This window comes from Anneissia japonica, unplaced genomic scaffold (assembly GCF_011630105.1).
Source record: "Anneissia japonica isolate Jap-2015-1 unplaced genomic scaffold, ASM1163010v1 scaffold287719_len1884721_cov185, whole genome shotgun sequence".
NCBI lineage: Eukaryota > Metazoa > Echinodermata > Crinoidea > Comatulida > Comatulidae > Anneissia > Anneissia japonica.
The window spans coordinates 496,432-514,051 of NW_022715822.1; the positions used below are offsets into that span (position 1 = coordinate 496,432).

At 33.7% G+C, this 17,620-nt stretch overlaps 1 long non-coding RNA gene across 1 annotated transcript in view; it reads right to left on the bottom strand.

Moving 5' to 3' along the window:
• The window catches only part of LOC117109371, a 31,196-nt gene extending 15,101 nt beyond the window's left edge, over window positions 1-16,095 (bottom strand). The window contains exons 1-2 of the long non-coding RNA XR_004445516.1: window positions 15,850-16,095; window positions 9,099-9,284 (exon numbers count right to left, since the gene is read on the bottom strand). This is a non-coding gene — a long non-coding RNA (uncharacterized LOC117109371). The remainder of the gene's footprint in view (window positions 1-9,098; window positions 9,285-15,849) is intronic.
• Window positions 16,096-17,620: the final 1,525 nt, after the last annotated feature.

Here is a 17,620-nt window from a genome sequence, read left to right on the forward strand (position 1 = left end):
CCTAAGAATATGGAATGTGCTGCATTCCTTCACCCGACTCTTTAATTCAAGTAGTATTTTTAAGAGTTTAATCTTGATATTGAAGTTTGTGATCTGTCTTTCCTACTTTTTAATAGATTGTTCCAATGACTAGTGTATGTAATTTGAGCATTTTACTGATTTTATATTACTATTATTATTATTATTTCATAATAATAATAATAATTATTATTATTATTATTATTATTATTATTATTATTATTATTATTATTATTATTATTATTATTATTATTATTATTATTATTATTACCACTATTACTATTATTATTATTATTATGTTACTAAAACCTACCTGTTGAACTTAGACAATGGAGGAATAAGTGAACAATTAAAAAAACGACGGTAAGTGGAAAATAATATGACGTTAAGGGGAAAATAACTCAAAAGATATTCCCCTTAAGTCCGACTTATGTATGTAATTTGAGCATGTTACTGATTTTATATTACTATTATTATTATTATTATTTCATAATAATAATAATTATTATTATTATTATTATTATTACCACTATTACTATTATTATTATTATTATTATTATTATTATGTTACTAAAACCTACCTGTTGAACTTAGACAATGGAGAAATAAGTGAACAATTAAAAAAACGACGGTAAGTGGAAAATAATATGACGTTAAGGGGAAAATAACACAAAAAATATTCCCCTTAAGTCCGGCTTAGCACATACTATTATTAAAACTAAATATTTTTTTACGCTGTTATTTTTCATTTTTGATGTATATCTGAATTTGACAACTTATTTGATCATTTGAAATGAGCAACTCAAAGGTAAATTTGAATTTGAGATTTTTGTTTCAAATTCCAATAAAGTAAAGTAAAAATTAGGTCACAAATCATTAAAATTTAGATATTAATTACATTTTTTTATGAATCAAACTCATAAAATGACTTAACACATTTCAAAAGGGCAATATTTAAACACATCATTAAAACGTATTCAATTTTTACACATGCCATTTGATTTCACTAGCATGAGCATTTAATGTAGTTAACTAGGCCAGAGTTATACCACATCCCCTAGGAATTGCATTCAGTAAACCATATTGTCAAGGTGTTGTTGAGATGTACCAGGTGTGTTATCAAAATTTACCTGTGATGCCTCTTCCAAACTGTTACCTATTCAAGATGTCAGTTAATGACATAAGTAGGCTATAGACTGTGACTAACTTGAATACACTATCTGCTGCCCTCTATTGTTAAGGAAGGAGAAAACTTTTTAAAAAGTGTCAAAAGTCAAAAGTGTTTTAAAAACTGTCAAAAATGCTATTGTTTAAGGTAATCTACTTGTTTTGAATATCATTGAGGAAATTCATCTGCAGGCGTCCCAAGCTGGAAGAAACCACTTCCAGGAGATCTGCTTAAATGAACTTTCTTATCACCCCTAATTTTATTTTGCTGCATATGATACCCATCAGTACTGATGTCTTCCCACTTTCTGGAAGACACTCGCAACTTCCAGGAAACCTGGCACCCCTGCACTTGGATCCAATCTCAAATCTTTACCGTTGAATGGTTTGGTTCACACCATGACCAAGCTTTAACAACATCTACAATTCACTTTTAATATTCAATAAATATGAACTAGATCCAAAAACAAAATCATTCGATACAGAGAATACCATTGTGAGACAAACATGCTTAAAAAACTTTTAAATAACTTTATTTCTTTTTGAATATTACACTAAGTAAATTTTCGGTCACATGTGAAAGAGAAAGATAACTCGCCAATAGCAATAATTTAATATTGGCAATAGCGCATAGTGCATTGTTAGCCAAAATGTGTTCTTGATTGAATGATTGAATTTATTTGGCATTAAACAGTGATACAATGCAGCAAAATTGAGCTGATGCATTTGGCTGAGAAGTTCCAGTTTCTCGTGCTAAAGAACCTGCTTTAAACACATCCAGCGTCGGATTTCAATTAGAGTGAGATCGTTCTACTCCTTAAAATAACCCTGGCATGAGAGTAGCTGGCATAAGGGACAATGTATCCGTTGCATGTCAGTACTGGTACTGCACTGCGGCTGATGTTGGCTCCCCGGGGCACAACCAAAATTTCCAATTACAAATATTTGGTACTAGACCAAAAAGAAAAATATATTTAATTAAAAATGATTAAGAAAATATTAGACATAATAATATATTAATTGTCAATTTATATAGCACATAATGTAAAATACCTCTATGCGCTTTATACAGCATGGTGTGGGAAAAATTATTAAAAAGTTTCACCTAACAAAAATAATGAGTAACAATAATCTGACATCTTAAAAGCTACAATAATATAAGGCATGTATATTTTAAATTTAACTACTGTTGGTAATGTTTAAGACATATATAATCCTAAAAAGTGTAAAAATGTATGTACACAATTCAAGAAAGAATCATTTAATTAATGCATTCAATAAAAAAAAAACCTTTACAGATGGATATTCAAGGAAATGAAAGGGGTGAATAACAGCCTCTGCACATTAAGCCTCCAAATAATTTCTGTACATTATACTGTACAAGTGAAGCACCAGAGAATTATATTATATTTGACTTACACAATAGGGTCAACGAACTCAGATAGGTGACATGACAATATTGATATCAATTGACATTAACAAGCAACATTCACTTTCGCTTTGATTCATTTTCCCATACTGACAAGTACGAGAGCAGAACTTGTATGTATGACTTATGTCAAAGCTAAACAACAAGACTGCACTCAAGATTGATTTGAACTGGGAATATGATGGTTGAAAGTAGGCCTCGGATTGACATATTTAGTAATTAAATCGAAAAATAGCTTTTGATCTTGACAGGACTGTATCAAAAAGATCAAAAAGATAGACAACCTCAACTAAGTTTACTTTTCTACAAATCATATATTTTGTGTAAATCAGTTTTTTTTAGATAAATTAGAGTATGACAAATTATGATAAATAGATAAATGGTATTTTCATTTTAATTTTAATAAAAAAAATCTTTTCAACATAGTAATAATTGAATGACAATAAATATTATTAATAAAAAAAATATAAACCTCTTTCAGACATGTTGGACCTCTTGTTATAAAATTTCTGCAAGTCAACAATGACGAAGAAGGCAAGAAGATGTATCTATTATGCAGATATAGTACAAATAATTATAACAATAATTGATAACAATAGTAATCATAAAAAAAAATAATGAAGCAATATAAATAAAAAAATACCTACAAACAAAACAATAAATATACAAATATATTAATCCCAGGCTGTAAATTAGCGGTCGCCCTTTTGTGGGATCAGGTGATAATAAATGTCTTGGGTATTGTCTGGCTGGCAACCCTTAATTGGTTCACCCTAACCGATCGCCATGGGCGAAAACTATTTTGGATTGGCAAAAAAATAACCAACTGCTTTAGCCATTTTTTCGCAGGCATTGCTAAAATATATATTTTTTTTTTGTTTGTTCGCGCTCCATTTTTCGCCAATCCATAGCCATGAGCCAATCATTTGTGTTTTGTATAGTAGTCTAGCTGCAAATGTCATTGCGTGCTTTGCAATTTGTTATTTTAACACGGTGGATACAGGGCAGTGGCTGTATGACGACAACTACATGAAGGTGAACCAACTTCGTGGATAGCGACTACATGAAGGTAGTACATTCACGACAGCAGGCTAGCTGGTAGTGTACCCTTTGGGCGCAAACTGACGACAACAGGCTAGCTGGTAGTGTACCCTTTGGGCGCAAACTGACGACAAATTAGATCTAAAGACTGCCGACTTCGGGTACATAACGACTTCCGAGCTTATGTTTTTCCAACAAGGGGCCTATCTTACATCGAGGCCTATGCGCGCAATAGTGGTAGAAATGTCATTAATAATTTAATCAATAACTTTGTGCTCTTGTCTAATACGTAAAATGCATTTAAGTAATGTGTGTAATATTTGAAAAATGCACCAAGTGGGTTGCTTTGTTACACAGTGTACGTACTGTAGAGCAGAGCGATGGCAGTAGAGTAGTGGTTTAATTGGCCAAGGCTAGGCCCAGATCTTTGCATTGAAAAATTTGGGTGACACACAATCGGGGCTACGCACGAGACGATCAGGTCCATTTCCAGACAATCAATTTTGAATAATCCTTAATAGGACTTTATGTCCTGATACAAAATTATGCTAAAAATGCATAAAATACAGGTTTTCTAGAGACACTACCGTTTCCAAAATTAGGCTTTTTCCTTGATCCAAGACACCCCCACCCACCCTGATATCGTTCCAAACTAAATTCAGAATACTAGATAGCCCTAGGTTCTTAATTTTTTCAAATTTTGTGTTATATATTTAGTAAACTTTTAAAGTAGCTCGTTGTTGTGCTATAAATATTAATTTGCATATCAAATAACATTATTTTGATTGCCAATCCCTAATCAGGGCTTGCCCTAACTTTTTTTGGTATCTAGCCCACTGGGCTAGATTACTAGAGATTTTACTAGCCCACAGAGTATTTTACTAGCCCACAGACAGGAAAAAATTTTGTTTCAAAATATTTATTAGTGACAATTAAATTTGAAGGTTGATTTGCAATTTCATAATTTCTGTAGCATTGCTGTTTGAACTACCCTCTCAAAATATTGTTGAATAAATAAATAAAAAAAAATCACCCATGCTGCAAAATCAACTCTGGTTATAACAGGGACAGATGAGCATGTTTTACATCTCCCTGGTTATAACTTTGGCTTTCTAGTATTTAACAAAGGGCCCAAAAATCAATCAAACCAATGCATCTGTTAAATCTTTAGGTCTCAAGTCACTCACCCCCAATGGCAATAAATCTTGCTTAGGCTGGGCTAGGCTACTTAGGCCTAGGCAAGACCTAGGGCCTAGACTAGCCTAGCCTACCTATAGCATTGAAGTACTTAATTATTAAAAGTTGAACCTTTAAAAAATATCATTATGAGAAAATAATATGAATATAATGTAGTACATTAAATTAAATGTTCTAACTACCTAAGTTAACCAGATTTAACGATCAAACGATCTTCTATTGAAAGATAGTAGTGGAGTGGTTGGTGAATGACTTGGGGATCATCTTAATAATTAAACACTCAGCTCAGGAGAACAGACAGCTAGCTAGAGTGTACTCTCTGGGCTGCGGTACCTCCTGTGCGGGGATTGTCTCGAAAGTTCCGCTTTTTTTTTTTTAAAGAAAATGTTTTTCTTGCTAGTCTCCACTAGACAACCGGGCAACATGCGGAGTAAATAGGCTAGCCCGGAGCGGTTTTTACTAGACATTGTACGCCGGGCTAGTACTAAATCGAGCCCTGCTAATGTGGTCTAAAATCCAAATTTTGGCCCATAAAAACTCTCTCTCTGTGTGTGAACTAATACAATGGATTCTTTTCCGGTACCCTAATTGAGGCTCTTGTCAGCTCGGACTAATGATTTTAACAATTTGTGTCAAATTTTGGCTAAAGGCAGATTCAATTTGCTAAAAAAAAAATTATTGAACCAATGTATTCTTGCTGGTTTTATTGATTTTTCTTTTTTAGGGCCAGTATAACTTTAGAAGGGCCAGTATCAATTTCTTCTTACTGGCCCTGCTGGCCACTATGGTTGGGAGGTTAATTTTCAGCCCTGTTTAATCTTTCAACCTGGTGTCTAGAATAACAAGGACATTTTATGTACCTTATAATTTAGCTGTTTTCAGACATTCATAACATATTAATTCCCAAAGAATTAAAACGCAAATCTGTTTGACAAGTTGAGGCTGAGAGGACTTATTGAGAACAACTACTGTAGCTTAGTCGGCTAAACTGGTGGTCACTGTGTGTGTGCTGAACATTAAAGATCACTGGGTCCCCGGTTCAATTCACATCGCTGCTTTCTTTGTGTTTTGGCGGGAAGGCTGAAATGTAAGTTTCAAAAGCACACCGTCTTTCAGGTGAGACGTGAACATTTGCCTATGTGCAGGTAAAGAATGCAATACACTCGTCGGTAAAGAGTAGGGAATTGTCTCCCGGTGTACTGCCCAATTTACCACCAGAAGGACCCCACTGGAAATAAGTCTAAGCCCAGAGAAACCCGCCACCCACTCCTAACCACAAAAGACAAAAGTAGGCCTATTGATACTGACTTGGCAGATTAATTACTCTAATGTATATTCAAGGTGGGGTCCCTTAATTGATTCATAATGAATCATACATTCTTAATGGTAAGGGTCACATTGAAAAATTATTATAAGAATGTAGTTATATTGTGCATTGAATCTGCAATTATATGAAACTGAGTCACAAGAACTTGACCCTGATATAACAAGTTCAAAATTAAATCATTGGGTAAAAGGTCAAGATAATAACCATTAATAATTTAATAATTATGTATGTCATTAATTCAATGTAAGCATACTCTACAGCAGGGGACACCTATCTATTACTGTATATTATACTTTTATAAATAATATATTATCAATAATTTTCTTTTATATTTGGAGAATATAATACCTATTTATCTAAATTCATATTTTAAATATTGAAATTTACTAGGCAACAGCCAATCAATCATACTTGCTTGTCTGAAAAATCCCAGGTGTAATAATATTTGGTTTTAGAGAAATCACTGCATTTTTTTTTTATATTTTGCAAACATTCTATTTCATGAATTTTGACAATCCATAAACAGTTTTGATGTGACAGTCTAAGGTTGTTACTTCCAAGTATCCAAAGGTGATATCCTAAAAAAGTGTGGCAATCAGGTGGGAAATTGAACCCAGCATAGGTATTTTACCTCTGTTTGATTTTACAATCAGGATCATAGGCTGGTTCCATCTTTGGGGAAGGGGGGAGCAAAAAATGATAATGTGGAACTGGGGCTTGCGAAAATTGAGAATGTGGGACTAAATGTAAATGAATAGGATTGAAATTTAAACTGAATGGTCCTTTTTAGTATTTTAATAACTTAGTGTAACAAAATTACTACCATGGGGGCCCCACCCCTCAATCTACGTCCATGATAATGTAGTCAGCCCCTTTGTTCAGACCTATGTTAGCAAATTTCTGTAGCCAATGATGAAGAAGGTGACAGCAAAGGAGAGATGTCTTATTACTTGTATATTATCATGCACAGAATCATACAATGTCTTTTGGAATACAAAATACCAATATAAATTATAATTATAAATATTCAATTTTTTTTTCTCAAAAATTCCACAGGATACTGGAATATGTATTAGCTAATGTAGTTCTAAATTTTCCTTTTGAAAAATAAAATTTAATACCTACAATAAAATTCAGAAAACTGATTTCCTCAGCCTACACATTCTCAATAACAAATTCTTAAAGTCTGTCTAGATTATGTTTAAAGATTAACAAAAGCATGTCAATCAAAAATGAGAACAACTAATAAGGCAGATACACATCAAACTAAATTAACTTAGTTTTAACCTTTCAACTCCATGACTAACATTATCTTTTGATTTATATCATCTTTGTGACGGATCTAATTTGGGGAAGTCTGGCTTAATTACATCGTAACAATATCATTCTTTACATGATGATTGAGATACTGCAGGAGTGAAGTTACACAATCTCACAATGTGGAACACATCTGCTAATTCCTAGATCTTTGGATTAATCCTGGCAAAATTCACATTATTTTTACAATGAAAATACTAATCTTGACTGGATTACAGCTTGCAACAGAAAGCAATGTTATGCGCAGTAATAGCGACGACAGAAGGTCAGAGAAATTTCTCCTTTCTCATTGGACAACCATGGATCTCCAGTTGTGGGAAACATCCAACCAAATTTGTGACTGCAACAGAACTTTTAGTCCAAAACTCTGAACAGAAGACCTAGGGTTCCCTCAATTTGTTGTCGGTCAGCATCAACTGTTATTACTTGTCAATGAACTTGTTGTTATACTTATGTTGCATTATCCTACAATTTATTAATTCACAATAATTAAGATTCCACAGTACTGTAATGACAACATGGTAGACAGTCACTCAATAAATGAATAATATAATTTACAAAAACAAAACAAAAAAAAACAAAAAGGTGAAAATGGGAGGATAAATGGCATTTGTATTTAGAAATAGAGACTAAAATTTGTGACTATCTTCTCCAAGTACGACTGAGACAAAAATAGTGTTGCATTCAATGGGATTTAGCCTGACCTAGGGGTGGATCTAGAAGGAGCAAATGGGGGCTAGAACCCTTTTCCAATATGAAAAGAAAAGAGGAAATGGGAAGAGAGAAAAGGAAAGGGTATTGAAAATACTGCATTATACCTGTATTTTACAATCGGTTATACCACAACCTGACCTCCCACCCCCTAGCTCAGTTCCTAAACAGATTTTCCCCTATGACCAATGGTGATAGTATACTGTTCTATCATACTGCTTTACAAAGATCTACACATGTATTCTTGCTAAATAGGATAGAAGATGAAAGATTGTTTTTTTTTTTTTTAATATGAGTAATTATAATTAAAGAAGACAACACCATGATAGAGAACATCTCAATCAAGACATATGATTAATCATTGGATCTCCATGCACTACTTATCATGTGAAACCTTGCAGCCAAGATGCACTTGAAGGTATAGGCACCAAGGTCCCCTATTAGCAATGACTCAAATATTTCTTTTTTTTTTTGACATACGAGTTCTAAAATATCTCAGAAAAACAGCTTAAAAAATTTCCATAGGCATAATGTACATCACCTCGACCCATGGCCCATTGTAACCAGAGAAACCACCAAATGTTATTTGTACATAATATATCCCGCTTCCCCAAAAAAAGGTCCCATTGGTAAAATGTAATGCATCCGGAGCACTATAAGCTCAACAGAACACTGTCTGAAAAAAGCAAAAAAAAAAACAAATTGTTGCACAATGCGTCCGATCGTCGGTCGTGCATTGCCATACCAATTTTTCTTTTTGTGTTACCATTCATGCCTGACAGCTGTTTCATCCACTTTCCCCCGAGTGTAAACAATGTCTTTTTTTAAAGTTACTGCAACATAATAGACATTAAATTAATGTAATTTGAACTTCCTGGGCATTCAACTTACCCTCGGTCAACATTGAAGCTACACCAGTGAGTTTTACCATCTTAACCGTTGACTACCGTACATATTCCAGGAAGTGTAAATGTTGCGCAAGTGTAAGTTCACCAAATCAGGTGACACCCTGAGAGGGTCCCATGAGAATAAGCTGTAGAGGATCTCAAGAGTGACTCAGGCACTTTCTGTATTTCCCTAGAAAAGAGAATTTACGATTGATTAATGCTATTTCATCATTCCAAAAGTAACAAAAATAGAGTTCTACTTCATAATAATAGAAAATAGGGCAGTGGCTGAATTATTCAATTAACCTACTTACCTTCAGCAAGGAGGTTACAGTACGAACTTACTGCTGTTTGTCTGTCTGTCGTTCGTTCTGTCTGTCATTCTGTTTGGCTGTCTGTCTGTTTTTAAGTAGGACTAAATAAAAACTAACGAATGGATCATACAACTTAGTGGAGTGGCAGATATGGGTTTAAGAAAAAGGATATTAAATTTTAGGATGAAAAGGTCAAAGTAAAAGGGAAAGGTTACAGGAATTTGAAAAAATTTCCTTAAAACTTACCACCAAGCATAAAACAAAATAACTGAAATGTCATAGAGTACTACAGTGTTACACCATGATACTACTCCGTTGCTATCGTTGCAAAATGCGTTCAACTGGACGCCATTTTCACCGCTGACAAACCATTGATCCCAATTTCTAACATAATTATTAAAATGTTGTTTCCTACTTTTTCTTTGTAAATTTTAATTGATTTTGATGGTAAAATATTAGATTTTAAAATGCCTATTCCAGAAAGCCTATGAAGTCATTCAGGCATAATGAACGGTAACCAACGTCTGTTGTCAACAAAGAGCGCCACCTGCCGTTGTGACGACACGACTGTGGTACTCTATAAACACACTGCATGTATTTGGGCAATCTTCTGGAGAGCTGCTACTGGTATCATCCTCATTTATGTAGCTTAAAACTATTTCTAGAACTAATTTTATTGTAATATTATATAGAGGATGTACAAAAATTTAAAATGACCGGATATTAAATAAATTTTTAGGAATACAGTATTTTTAATAACATTAACAATAATATACGGTATGTCACATGGTGTACCAAAAGCTTATTATTAATCATTAATGTCAATTCACCATGCAAGACTTATTAACAATAACATTATTTTTATTACTTTAAAAAGCTGTAAATACATCAATATTTACTATGTAGAATATTGACATTGACAATATGGAAAATACAGTAAATGAATAATACAATATATCTAGAGTAAAGAGTAAAAAACTAAGCTTATCTCATAATATTTTACTAAAAATCAATGGGAAATTTTATCAGAAAATAATAATATTAATACTATTATGTATTCTTATTGCATAAGTCTGTAAATGGATAAATTGCTATTCCTGATGATGACCCAATAAAGTCAAAATATTGCATCCTAGCATGATAGTGTGTTTGTCTTTATATGTATTATTCTTTCGCATCTGAAAATAATAAGTGGACCCTCTGGAATAATAGGAGTGGTCCTGTATTATTGAAATTTTGAAGAATGTAACAGTTGGAGGGGAAATTAAATGAGGGTGAAACCTTGTTAAGTGATGACAAATACCTTATTTTATGATTCTCAATTATACACTTAGTAAAATAGAATGAGTAATTGAGATGTAGGTGTTTCAAATAAGACAGCTCAATCAACGAGAAAATACTGGTAAAGGTAAAGGTAGGAGAATAACCTATAACTCAGTGTCATTGTACTGAATTGCATATGGGTGTGGTCCGTGACTACCTTGCCAAAGAAAAAAAGCGCTAATAGTAGCTTCATGATCATATCATTCTACAACAAGGGCAGAAATAAACCGCATCAGAGTAACCCCCTACTCATCCGAAAGATGAAATGGGTCCTTTAAAATGCACACGAGCCACATGTATACATTTTAGTCCTTTAATATATAATAATAATAATAATAATAATAATAATAATAATAATTTTGGCTTATATAGCGCATTATGCTAAAGCCTCAATGTGCTTAACAGTAAAAATAAAATTCGGGGAAAAAAATTAAGAAAAATACAAGAAAAAAAAAAAGAAAAAAAAAAAAAATAATAATTAATTATAATTAATAATTATAATAATTTGGAGAGATTTGATTCTACCAACTGATCCCTGGGTGAGGGGCAGCTCAAACCAGTGTTAATGTAATAGGTGGATTCAAAAGTGTCTCAGTTGGCTCATGACCCCCCCTCAATTTTTCAAAATTTATTTTTTTTAAATGGGAGAAAAATAAAATTATATTTAAAATTTTAGTCTGAGAGTGCCATTTCCAGTCATCTAAGAGTGCAATACACAACTAGCTGAGGTAGTAATTCCTGAATCCGCCACTGAAAGTAAGGCTAAAGTTATCAGCACCCCTGCCTTACTGCCCGTACTCTCAACTATGACATGTCATCTAATTTTTAAACTAGAAATTGCAAATTGCAAGTGAAGTGCTGCGAAGTACAACTGCATATAAATGTTCTTCGAACAAAATTATTTATGCGAGTCAAATGAAAATAATGAAATAATAAAACTATAACAAATAATATGAGACACGACCCATTGTCTATATTGGAACACTTCTCATTAAGTAACAAAGTCGTAATTTTTCATTTTTGTCAAAAAGTGTCTATAGTGTGGTGAATTATGGTTTAGGTTTTTTTAAATAAAGTTTTAAAAATTTCTATGTATGTGGAAAATGTAGTTGATTACCAAAGGTTACAATTTTTATTTTGAAGACTGCATGGTCTAGGAAGTGTACATTTTTTTATGGGGAAAGTTTGACTGCCAAAGAGTGTTGCCAAAGTGCGAGCCAGAGTGTTATTTGATCACAAGTGCGAGACATATCACAAGTGCGAGACATATCACAAGTGTGAGCCAGCGAGCCATGACGTCACGACAATAGATAGAGACGTTAAACAGTTGTGCGAGGTATCGGCTGAGATTTGTGGAGTACAATTCAAAAAACAACTATAGGTCTAATAATGAATTATTGTGATGTTAAATAGACGATGTTAGCTATCAAAGAGCGACGTTGTTTTTCATTGGGACCTTCGTCCCTTCAAGGCTACGAAATAGAAAGTTTGATGTTCAAACTTTGCACAAAAAAGTTGAAAGATGCTTGGTAAATCCTAACGGGAGATATTAATTATTTAGGTGAAAGTATGTCACCGAAGTTCTTAGACTCAGGTCAACTTATTGGCAAGATCTGAATAATGTTGGTTGCTAGTATAGGCTCTTACATGTTAAATGCATCATGCTTGTGGTAAAGTTAAAGAAGCGCTGTTTTGGAAAAGGTGATTGATCGCAAAACATAACAAAAGGATAAATGAACAAAATACATTGTTATATGAAAAAATAATAACATAATAACGACTTCTTAATTTGATGAATAATGATTAATGTATTTAACAACAAAAGAAAAATAAAATTTAAAATTCATAATATTACACAATTGTTGAACAACATAGATTCTATTTGTTTAACCCATAATAATTATTCCATAAATTAAATTAATTTCTTGCCAAACAACTCTCAAACATTATCGTTGGATACAGTACCAGTGCTATAGTTTATAGTACAGTATTCCATTAGTTAATTGCTATTTATTCAAAATACTATTGCAATGAGGCAGTAGTTCACATAGTTAAAGGCTTACTATGAATTCCAGCTATGCTACTTTTATCTTTAGTTTACTGAAAGTTTAATTTTTTTTGCATTAAAATATACTTGAAGTACTTGAAATCAGCTTAAGCAATAAAGTATGATTATAGAGGGCGCCAAACACATTTTGAGGGTCATCACATGAAAAATGTGATACTTGAAGTTGGTTTTGCAATGTGTTTCAACTGCTCTCCAGTAGTCTTTGTAAGAATATATTTTAAAGCATGTTCTGATTAAATATTCCCAAACAGTTCAAGATTCAAGATTCAAAAAAATCTTATTGTCCGATAAAGACCAGAAAAATCATTTTCCACTGGCAATTTTACAAGGTACTAAGAACACAGTAGTCGAGTAATAAATAAAAGATTATAAACAAGATAGTAAGTATATAAACACAATACTTATATATGATATATAAAACATACCAACAACATTTAAATAGGCCAAAATTGCACTTAAATTAAATCTTATAACATTAATATTGTGTGATAACAGAATTAGAAATAAAGGAATTTCTATAGTAGCAGTGTGTCTAGTAAGTGGTACGTTTAATCGAAAACCGTAATTACAAAGAATAAAATCATAATGTAGTGGATGAGTCGTGTCGTTCATTATTTTCTTATGTTTTGCCAATTTGTATTTATCATAAATATCATCTAGATGTACAATATCCTATTTAATTATTTTCTGTGCTGCTTTTTTAATTGTGTCTAATTTATTTACATTTTGTTTTGTATTATTGATCTATAAAATAAGGTAAGAATTGTGTTGTCTTTATTAAGGTTCTTAGTTTTTTTTTTTAAATACATTGTTTGCTTTCCTTTTATAGTAGTTAAACTGTTAAGTATTTTTCATATCAAGGCTTCGGACTGCAATATTTATGTATAGACACACAAACAGTAACCTTCCAATATCATTTAACAAATACTCTATGAAACACAGTGAATTACATAGTTATCACACACAAAATTCAAATTATTACATTATATCTAAAAGGCATACTAAGTTGAGTTAGAATTTTATTAAATGTATGGAGCTATATGGAACTCAATTTATCAAGATCTAAAGGTTGCACATTCTGTTTAAATTAAAATACAAACAATATTCATCTACTTTGTTGCGATTTAATTTAATTTAATTTCATTTGTTTAGGCACGAGTGCCAAAGATATGTCAATCAGCGAACTTAATCACTATCCAATGGACCAGTACACCGAGATAACCCCCTACTCTTCTTGAAATGTACTGAGTTTTTCGAAGTGCACACGAGGCAAATGCGTACACTGGCCTACCGTCCTTAGTCCTTATCCGAGAAGACTTGTTCTACCACCGGAACCATTGTCGAGTGAGTGAACCAGCACCCATATTATAGCTGAAAGTTCACTGTATCCCTGACATAACCGCTCAGCCGATTGCAATAATTTAATAATAAACAGTAGACCAGTTGTTATGAAACCACAGCCATAAAAGTTGTAATTTGTGTGAATACTTGTACTGATTTTATTTCAAAATAGTCTATACACAAAAACAAGTCCAACATGTTTACCCACGCCTAATTTATTTAAAAAATGCCTACAGATGCACAAAAACAAGACCATGTTTACACACCCCTACATAATTTGTTGTCTACAGCTAAGGAACCCCACAATATTGGAACAGTCGTTATAATGGACTTCATTAAAGCCTATGATCTCATTGAGCATAACATCTTCATCAAGAAAATTATTGATATTGGAGTCCATAGATCGATAGTCCCATGTAATTGTAGCTTCATTAGCTGCAGAGAACAATGTGTAAGATACAATTCCCTTTATGCTCATATTACCATAAAAGCTGCAGGGGGAAAAAGCTTGGCCCATTAGGATTTCAAATCATGATTAATTATGCTTTTCATGCATCTAGAGCTCTTAAATATGTTGATGATATTTCAATGTATGAAAACAAGAGGATAAGCTTACTGTACTGGGACAGATTCAAAGATGTCTGAAAGTGGGAGGGGTATAATTCCAACAAAAAGTGGGGGTGCCGATCGAGAGAACACATTAATCTGGGGGGGGGGGTAGTGTTGTTTTCTAGATGCTCGGAAATAAACCTCTGAGAGGCATTCTGGGCGATCAATATTTATTTTTATTTTTTTTATAAATTTCTTTTTTTTAACTTTCTGAAAGGGTGGGGGAGGCCAGGGCAGTTTTTATGATTGGTGTACATTAGGCCGACCAGCCCTCCATAAACTAACGTTAGAATACCGCACTTTCGGCGGTAAAGAACAATTAAAACCTCATAAAAAAGGCAACTAATCCGTTTACCTATAATTTAATCCAAGGACACCAGTGTTAAACACTCAGTACTTATCCTTGATAATGTGTTAATCCAATTAATATAGTGAGATAACATAACGTTAGTTTATCGAGGGCGGGTTGAGCTAATGAGTAATGAACACTCCATAACCCAGCTGGCTAATGTCAAGCTCTACAGATATGCGTACACTGGCCTACCGTCTACAGATATGCGTACACTGGCCTACCGTCTACAGATATGCGTACACTGGCCTACCGTCTACAGATATGCGTACACTGGCCTACCGTCTACAGATATGCATACACTGGCCTACCGTCTACAGATATGCGTACACTGGCCTACCGTCTACAGATATTGCTTTTACCAAAAAAACTGCTCGAGTTGGAAAATCAAATCTGTACCCTTTTTTTCCCTACAGTTTTTAAATATTCAAAAATCTGTATAGTACCGTTATTAACTGTTCCCAAGTTTTTCGTCAAACAGCCTTTTTTTGTACATCATATCCAAATATTGTTTTTTTCTGATGCCTGGCTTTCCTGTCACTTTCTACCAAATATCTGCCTAAAAAATAGTTTTTTTTTTTGGTTACAGGATAATATATCATACCACCAGGGACTAAATTATAGTACCTCTCTGTCTACTATTAGTATTATGTTACTAATACAGAACCATATTACAGCAGTTAGAGCCCGAGAAACAAACCACAAGGCATATTCAGTAAATGTACAATGAGAGTGATGGGACTGGGCTTACCAGCGTACATCATGACTCCGGGTGATTGTTGGCAGACCTGGTCCCACAGCACAACTTGGGCCTACAAAGCTTGATCAATCTTATTTGAACGGTTGATGTCACTTAATTTCATTTACGGACCACATCAAAGATTGATGATTTTCAGAAAACTAAATTTAATGTGTTTTTTTTTTCAATAACTGAGTGACAACTTCAGAAAGTAGGCCTACCATCAATTACCAGATTCAAACGCTCAGTCATTCTTCATCCGGGTCAATTCCCGCGTTACTTAATTATGGGATAATTGCTGATTGCGATTGGCCAATTACGGTATGTCCTCAACTACCAACTACATTATTTGTTACAGTGTATGCGAGGGACGCGGGGTGGGTAGGGCCTCCGTTGCCGCTTCGTCGAGATTTCGGGATCTTAACACATTAACTTCGGGGAGAAGTTTATTTTTGTTTTTTGGGTTTTTTTTAACAGCATAAGTTTTTATCTAACTCAAATCCAATTGTCTGGGGCTCTCCACTGAGCCCACTCCATCCGGGGCCCACTCCGAGCAGTACAACACAACTTTATTGCAATTCTCATCTAAAAAAAGTAAAAGTAATGCAGAAAATACTTAAATAATTTTAACAAATAAACCTACGCCAGAATAGAGAGACATTATAATTAAAATTAAAGCAGTGGCGTGAGGGTGTGCAGTGAGGGGATTGGCCGGGCGCACGCCGTCCAAAAAGAGGTTTGCTTTCCCAAATCGCCAGCAGTAACCTTTTCAAAATCTATTCACCTTTACACCCAACGCCCGCTCGCCCCATCCGCCCCCATAGGCCTATGCCATTTGCCTCTGAGGGGTCTGGGTGTCTTCTGGCCGTCATAAATGTGTGCATCTCTATGTTATTCTGATATGATAACCTCTTATATTTATGGTAGGGCCTATTTTATAGAGAATATTGTGAAAAAACAACAAGTGTAGGTATGCTGGAAAACATTACAATATTTAACAGAAGGTTTAGAGATTACGTTGTAATGATTGGTCCTTATATATAGGCCTACAGTATTTAGACCTATATATATAGAGAGAGTTTAATAAGTAACATAGCGTCATTGTTGTCTCGTGTGTTCTTCGCAGAGACATTGGCCTACGTAAATAATGCCTGCGTAAAGAAAAACATTGCTAAACATAATATGTTTATTAAAGTCAATCAAATCGAGCCAAGGGCAGCTAAAGTAAGTAAAGAAATCAAAATAGAGCAGTCTTTGTGAAAATAGAAACGCCGAGCTTTTGACAAGATGTGTTTTGCTTTTATTGATTATGTTTTTTAAGTGTTTATGATCTCCATACCAATGACAATATTAATAATAAACGTATTGTAGTTAATTACTTCTGTTGTCAAGTGGTATGACGTCAGCAGGGTAATTCGAAAGTCATGATTTCCAGTCCTGTCAAAGTCACTTGTGGTTTTCATTCTTAGGCCTACTGAGTGTATTAATTTCGCGTTCAGAAAACTGTTTACTTACTCCCGAATCAAATATTATTAAATTAGGCCTACTTTTGTATTCAAAATGAACTTAAGAACCTCTATCGTTTATTTAGTACCGTATTTGAATTATGGAGCGTTATGGTATTAAGCCAAGCATTCAATGCGTCGTACGGCGGTCGGGGATAAAAAGCACAATTCGTCGGGGAGAAAACAAAATTATATGTATTTTTTACATATTAGTAGACTCTAAAATCGATTAAGTAAGCCTTTGAAACCCCTAAATTGTCAAAATTTTCGGGGGCTTC